The 7,220-nt window shown below is 39.0% G+C and overlaps 1 protein-coding gene and 1 pseudogene across 6 annotated transcripts in view; both read right to left on the bottom strand.

Annotated features, from left to right (window-relative positions):
• Positions 1-7,220, bottom strand: part of HHAT (hedgehog acyltransferase) — a 177,253-nt gene that overhangs the window by 79,878 nt on the left and 90,155 nt on the right. The window lies entirely within an intron of this gene.
• LOC120608617 (uncharacterized) lies at positions 5,364-5,482 on the bottom strand (annotated as a pseudogene).

The raw sequence follows: 7,220 nt of genomic DNA, 5'->3' as shown, positions 1-7,220 counted from the left end.
ATGAGCCCTCTGATCAAAGATGAGCCTGCAAATCAGCCACAATGTCATTCTGTCTCTGGCTTTGCTTCTTAACTAATTTTTTTTCCCCTAAATTGTGAATTCACAGCATTTTGAATATAGCTTTTGCTCTGTTGGCAAAAATGGATTTCTCCCTATACTACAGAAAAATTTACATTATAGAAATAGATTTATACTTAATATTATTTTACTTTAATCCTCTTTCCAACTGAACTTCAAAATGAAATACATTTGGAGATAAATTCTACATATTAAAAAAAACTTCCTTCATTGAGCTGGCCACAGCTGACTTTTAATCTGAGGTCCCAGTTCATTTAGAAATTAAAAATATATCAGATAATATCACTTCTTCTACTTTGTATCATAGACATTAATTATCTGGGTCATGGTTGATAAACATAATCAGAAACTGATCTAATTTTTCACACCACTTCCCCTTACCTCTCACACAGTCATACACACACGTAACCTAAAGCTAGAAGGAACCGTCAGAAATCAAGCAGACCTCTCTCTGCCTTAGGATGAGAAGCTATCAGGAGCCCCATCTCACAGATGAAGCCATCAGGGCCCAGCGGTCCAACAGCTGACTGTGGCTCATGCAGGCAGGCAGTAATAACAAGGCATTAGAATCCGCCGGTGGCTCAGAGAAGCATTCTCTCTACTCTTCTAAACAAAGGTGGAACATCACGGAGTTACAGCATTTTGTGAACTAGCTCTCCAGCTCATCCTGAGAATCACTAACACAGTCTGATGCATTACCTATAATTTGAATAGTCTTAATGCTGTCTTCATTACAGTAGAAATAGAGGTTTGTGGATTTCATGCCAAAATAACAGTAGAAAGCTTCACAGTGACAAAGGGCCAACAATAGTGTTATTATTGTGTATCCGTTAAATTTACTGGTAGTAAATCTCTAAAAGGTACATTCACGTCAGACAATATGGACTAAAAAACAAAAAGCGACCTTCCCTATGGCCCCAGCGTCTCTAAGCACAAAAGAGGCTACATTTATACAGCGCAGTACCTTTGCAAGATAACCTCTGGCTTTGACTCCAAGATAAAAGTGGAGATCTGCTTGGTGCATGAGGAATTAAGAAGAAAGTGATGAAAAGCTACTGTCGTGAACATATTACACCTTTTAAGCAGTGAGAAATTCATTTAATAAACTGATTGAAGCCTGAAATCTAATTAAATCTAAAAGAGGTATCAAACTGAAATGCTAATAAGTTCACGCTCAGATTGTATACGCAGAAGCTCTGCTGCGTGTGACTTTAATAATGCATTACCTAAAGTATTTTCTGTATTCATTAAGGCAGTGCAGCAACGTGACATGAATTACTTCTACACTCTGCTTCAGATACAAATATCTTCATGCAAGCATCTGTTTAGCCACTTTCTCCTTCCCAGTCAAGGTGAATGATATGGTTCTCAAGGGCCATGATCGTGGCCATAAAAAGGAAACTCACAACTTAGTAAGGAAACATACATACCTTTTATTCAGAAAGAAACAATGAAGTGAGTATTCTTCTGTCTAATTACTGACACACTATATTTAAAATAATTTGACTGTGCAAAACTAATAATTCAGAATGCCAAATTGCTTTATCGAAACTAAAGCTTCAATTAGTTCAATTTCAAGCTGTAGCTCATCATCAGATGGGCACTGGGTACTGTGATCCTACGTTCAGCTCTCTTTTAGACGCTGCAAACAAAGCGGTCAAGTTCCATTTGTGAAGTGAGAGTGGCTTAGGGGCAGAGGAGGTGCTGGAAAGTTCTTTTTTTTAACTGATGCAGCATTGGTTAATAACAGTATATACGTTTCATGTGTACAATCTTACAGTCTGACATCTGAAAACTCCACAGTGTTCCCATCACCAAAAGTCTAGTTTCCATCCACTACCACACATTTGAGCGCATTTATCCATGTTGCCCTCTCCCCTTTGTCCCCTCTGGTAACCATCAATCCGTGGTCTGTATCTACGAGTTTTTCTTATTTGTTTGTTCATTTGCTACTTTTCAAAAATATTCCAAGTGAAATCGTACAGTTGTTGTCCCTTTCTGTGTGACTTATTTCACTTAGCATAATACCCTTAAGGTCCATCCATGTTGTTGCAAATTTCATCTTTTCTATGGTTGATTAGTATTCCACATCCTCTCAATACTTATTTTTTGTCTTTTTGATAACAGCCATTCTAATAGATTTGAGATTATACCTCATTGTGGTTTTGAGTTGCATTTCTCTAATAATTAGTGATGTCAAATATCTTTTCATGTGCCTTTTGGCCATCTGTATGTCTTCCTTGGAGAAATGTCTATTCAGATCCTCTGCCCATTTTTTAATCGGGTTTTGTAATTGAGTTATGAGTTTATGTATATATACAATATATATATTACATATATATGTATATACATACATACATATATATACTATACCAACCCCTTATCAAAAATATCATTTGCAAATATCTTCTCCCATTTGGTTGGTTGCCTTGTTTTTGTTGGTGATTTCCTTTGCTGTGCAGAAGCTTTTTAGTTTGATGCAGTCCCATTCATTTGCTTTTGTTTCCCTTGCCATTAGAGTCAAATCCACAAAAACATCACTAAGACCGATGTCCAAAAGCTTAGTGCTTATGTATTTTCTTCTATGTATTTTATGGTTTCAGGTCTTACATTCAATCAACTCCTTAATCCATTTTGAGTCGATTTTGTGCATGGTATAAAATAGTGGTCTAGTTTCATTCTTTTGCATGTAGCTATCCAGTTCTCCCAATGCCATTTATTGAAGAGACTTTCCTTTCTCCATTGTATATTCTTGGCTTCTCTGTCATAAATTTGTTATCCATATATACGTTTATTTCTGGGCTCTCAATTCTGTTCCATTGGTCTGTGTATCTGTTTTTCTGGCAATACCATACTGTTTTGATAAGTATAGCTTTGTAGTATAGTTTGGAGTCATGAAGTGTAATAACTCCAGTTTTATTCTTATTTCTCTCAGGATTGCTTTGGCTATTCCAGGTCTTTTGTGGTTCCGTACATATTTTAGTATTATTTGTTCTAGTTCTATGAAAAATGCCATTGAGATTTTGATAGGGATTGCACTGAATCTGTAGATGCTTTATGAAATATGGACATTTTAACAATGCTAATTCTTCCATGAGCACAGAATATCTTTACATTTCTTTGTATCTTTTTCAACTTCTTTCAACAGTATCTTGTAGTTTTCAGTGTATAGGTCTTTCACCTCCTTTGCTAAGTTTATTTCTCGGCATTTTATTCTTTTTCTTGTGATTGTAAATGGGATCGTTTTCTTGATTTTTCTTTCTGATCGTCTGTCGTTAGTATATAAAAACGAAATAGATTTTTGTATATTGGTTTTGTATCTTGCAGCTTTACTGCATTTGTTTAGTATTTACAATAGGTTTTTCATGGAATCTTTAGGGTATTCAATATATAAAAGTATGTCTTCCACAAATAAGTTTTATGTCTTTCCAATTCAGATGCCATTCATTCATTCATTCATTCATTCATTTATGTTTGCCTAATTGTTCTGACTAGGACTTTCAATAATACTATGTTGAATAAGTGGTAAGAGTGAGCATCCTTGTCTTGTTCCTGATCTTTGAGGAAAAGCTTGCAGTTTTTTCACTACTGAGTATATTAGCTGTTGGTTTGTCATATGTGACCTCTAATATATTGTGGTACTTTCCTTCTTGCTCATTTTATTGAGAGTTTTTATCATAAATGGATGTTGTATCTTGTCAAATGCTTTTTCTGCATCTATTGAGATGATCATATGATTTTTATCCATCATTTTGTTAATGTGGTTGGTATATCACATTCACTTATTTAAGGATGTCAAACCATCCGTGTATCCCTGGAATAAATCCCCGTTGATTGTGGTGTTTGACCCTTTTAATGTACTGTATTCAGTTTGATAATATTTTGTTGAGAATTTTTGCATCTATGTTCATCAGAAGTATTGTATTGGCCTTTAATGTGTGTGGGTGTGTGTTGTCCTCATCCAGTTTTGGTGTCAGGGAAATGTTGCCTCATAAAATTAGTTTAGTAGCATTCCCTCCTCTTTAATGTCTGTAAGACTTTAAGAAAAATGGGTATTAAATTTTCTTTGACTATTTGATAGAATTCACCAGCGAAGCCTCTTTCTGGAACACTTCTCCAGATACCCACTCATATGACTCACGTCCACTCCTCTAAGTCTTCACCAAGTGTCACCCTCTTAAAGAGGCCTACTCTGATCACCCCACTTATGGTTAATCCTGTTTGCTGATTCTGTATTTGTGAACTTACCTACTCACTAAAGTTCATTTGTAACCTCAGAATCAACACTTGAGGCGCTTTTACAGTCATGCACAGACAAGCTCAGAGCAGCAACAAAATCGAGCCGCTCGTCACCCACATGTCCACCTGAGATGGAGCAGGCAGCAATCTGCCATCTTGTTTCAGCTCTCACACTGCTTGTAAACAAGTGTTTTTCACAGTCTACCTAGTGTCGTGTCTTTTGTACTTTTGTGCTTTTTCCTGGTGATTGCACTGTTTAAAATGCCCTCCAAGCATATTGCTAGAGGGCTGTCTGGTGTTCCCAGGCATGAGAAGGCTGTGACATGCCTTAGAGCAAAAACCTATATGTGAGAATTGCTTCACTCAGGCCTGAGTTACAGTGCTATTGGCCATGAGTTCAATATTAATGAATAAACAATGTCTATTAAATAAGCGTCTCTTTAAAACAAGCTTGGGTATTGAGTGATTGACAAAGATGTTGTGACTAAAAGCTCACAGCAATCTAATCCTGCATTTCTCCTAGAAGCAATGGCTCAGTATTCACTAACTCGCTATTTGCAGAAATCTCATGGACTGAATATCGCAGCCTTTCTCCCAGAACTCCAGATCCCCCTGATCTGGCTCCACTTCCCCTAACACACCATGTTGCTCACTTGTTTATTATGTTTATTATTATCTGTCTCGCCAGCTAGAAAGTAAACCCTGTGAGAGTACGTGCTTTTGCTTGCTTTGTTCACTACTTTATCGCCCGCACCCAGCACAGTTTCTGCATATAATAGGCACTCAGAAAATATTTGTTGGCTCAATGAATGAATGACAGATGGGTGGAGAGTCAGAACTTCCCCTGAAGCAGTGGTCCAGTCAAGCATATTCCTAAAGGACAAGTCACACATGAGGGTATCCTGAGAAAAAAAGGGCGAAGGTGGGGATTCTGACTCTACGATATCCACACTTTTTTTTTTTTTTTTAGGGGAGGCAACCCTTGGTTGACCTCACAGATTGCAACGACCTTGTCAGCTTACAATCCCTTATTTTTCATTCTTTTACACCTACAGCACCTGTTCTTCTTAGGTGGTCTCCCATCCAAGTACTAACCAGGCCTGACCCTACTTAGCTTCCGAGATCAGACGGGATCGGGCTTGTTCAGGGTGGCATGGCCGTAGACTATCCACACTTTACAGACATGATAGTTTGAAGCTGATTATTGCTAAAATGCTAAGGAAGCGAACATTCAGTAAATTAGGATATATTGAGAGATGACATGGTGTTGTCTCCGCTCTACCACTTACTTCTTTGGACAAATTATTTAACATCTCTGGCTTTTATTTTCCTCATCAGTACAATGGGGATAATAAATATGAGGCCTTCTCTGACTAACCTATTGAACTGACATATAAGACAATAGGTATGGAACAAGTGTTTTTAAATGCTCAGGTGCTACACAGGCGTATTGATGGTGCTGCCTGTCCTGGGGTACGTTGCTTGTTGGCATTAATTCCCTGACAGCAGAGACTCCCCTTCAGCTCCGTAGGTCAGGAGCTGGCACATAGTAGTAGGTGCTCAACAAATACTCACTGAACAGGAAGAATTTGGACTTTTGGTACAATCTATTAAGATCATGCTCATAATTTGTCTAAATAGTCTGTAAGTAAAACATCAATAATAAAAATAATCTAGACCATTTGAGACTCAAACATGAAGTTGCAGAATAGTTTGCGAGGAGACCATACAACAGGGACACTCTGCGCAGTACGATGTGACAAAAGTTGCCCTGAAAAAGCAAAGAGACTTTTTCTAACCCTCCGCCACCTGCTCAGTGGTCAGAGCACAGAGCTCCCAGATCATGAGCGCAGGTGGCTTGGCAGAGACCACTCCACCCTCAACCCTTCCACCGATGCCTGTCTCTCCTCATGGAGGGAAGGGCTCCAGACAACCAGCCCTGATACCAGAAAAACATCTCGAGGCTCACTCCCTGCTGCAAGCAGTTCAAGTTTCCACCTGGGTTTGAAGAAGCAGCTGACTGAGTTCCTATATGAGAAACTCGTACAAGAATAAGCTGTGTGGATTTCTCGAGGGCAGCTCCCGTCCCTGCTTGTCCTTCCTGGACACACTGTGCTGGAACAGCGCTGAGTTGCTTGAGCTCAAGCTCCATTAGGGAAGTGATTTTACCAAGTGGGAGAGAATCGCTCTCCCTACTTCACCTCACACCCTCCCCTGTCCCCTGACCCCTCATCCTGTAGACCAGGAACCCAGGAACCCGCAGGATACTAAGGATTTTCCTGGATTCTAAGAGGCAGCCCTAATCCTCCTGTTTTGCCATCCTAAGAGCCAAGGATCACAGCCAGATCCTACAGGTAACTCAAGTAGAGGTCTCCACTCAAACCCAAGAGAGGTGCTGGCACAGTTTTTTGCCTTTACTGAAAGGATTCAAGGGATCAGTGACCTCGAGGAAGAGAAGCACACAGACCACATTTTAGTTACTAATGATTGTCAGTCAAAGGCAAAATTTTGGCAGATGATCTTAATAGTAATTTGGGGGAACTTATAACTGCTGTCAAACAGGAAATGAAATACAGAAAACATATCGTCTAAAACCAGTCCTTCGGATTTCTCTATGGATCAATCCCATGGAACTGAGTGAGCACATAAGCATTTGGAGGAAATACGCCCTGTCTCAAATACACCACGTCTCACCTTGCTGCAGAAACTCACTTGAGAAATCCTAGGGAACCTAGGATTGTAGCCCTCAATTTTACAGTAAAACCACAGACTTTAAGAAAGTTACCTGATCCCAACTGCAAAAATATAAGTAGTCTGGGAAATACATTGCTATGATAATTACTGCTACCAATTGAGTCAGTTGCCAACTACGTAATGACTACTTGTATCTATCGTCTTTACTC

This window comes from Pteropus medius, unplaced genomic scaffold, assembly GCF_902729225.1.
Source record: "Pteropus medius unplaced genomic scaffold, Ma_sr-lr_union100, whole genome shotgun sequence".
In the NCBI taxonomy this organism is placed as follows: domain Eukaryota; kingdom Metazoa; phylum Chordata; class Mammalia; order Chiroptera; family Pteropodidae; genus Pteropus; species Pteropus medius.
The sequence above is the reverse complement of the archived record's forward strand: the minus strand, read 5'-3'. Positions and strand labels throughout refer to the sequence as shown.